The 297-nt window shown below is 34.0% G+C and overlaps 1 protein-coding gene across 1 annotated transcript in view; it reads left to right on the top strand.

The window, feature by feature from the left end:
- Positions 1-297, top strand: part of LOC119590672 (ubiquitin-like modifier-activating enzyme ATG7) — a gene marked incomplete at its 3' end in the record, with an annotated part of 29543 nt that overhangs the window by 17305 nt on the left and 11941 nt on the right.

Genomic DNA, 297 nt, shown 5'->3' with positions numbered 1-297 from the left:
GAGGAACTAACTTCACCACCACCAACTTCACAATAAACTTATTGTACCCACTAAAAACCTTCATTATCAGATGATGAATATTTGATCAAAGTATTAAAATAAACACTACTCCTTACATCAATTAGTAAACTAGTTAAACAGCGACCGGATCAAAGTTGTAGAAATGGAGAGGTGTAGAGGCTTAACAGCCAACTTTAATTTTAGTGTCCCATGTTAGTCAGTTGTAGCCTTCTGTAGTTGTACCTAAGGAACCAATCACAGCCAAGGATTTTTGTATAATCTTTTTAATATGTTTAT

The sequence above is a fragment of the Penaeus monodon genome, chromosome 27, assembly GCF_015228065.2.
Source record: "Penaeus monodon isolate SGIC_2016 chromosome 27, NSTDA_Pmon_1, whole genome shotgun sequence".
NCBI classification, from domain to species: Eukaryota; Metazoa; Arthropoda; class Malacostraca; order Decapoda; family Penaeidae; genus Penaeus; species Penaeus monodon.
The sequence above is the reverse complement of the archived record's forward strand: the minus strand, read 5'-3'. Positions and strand labels throughout refer to the sequence as shown.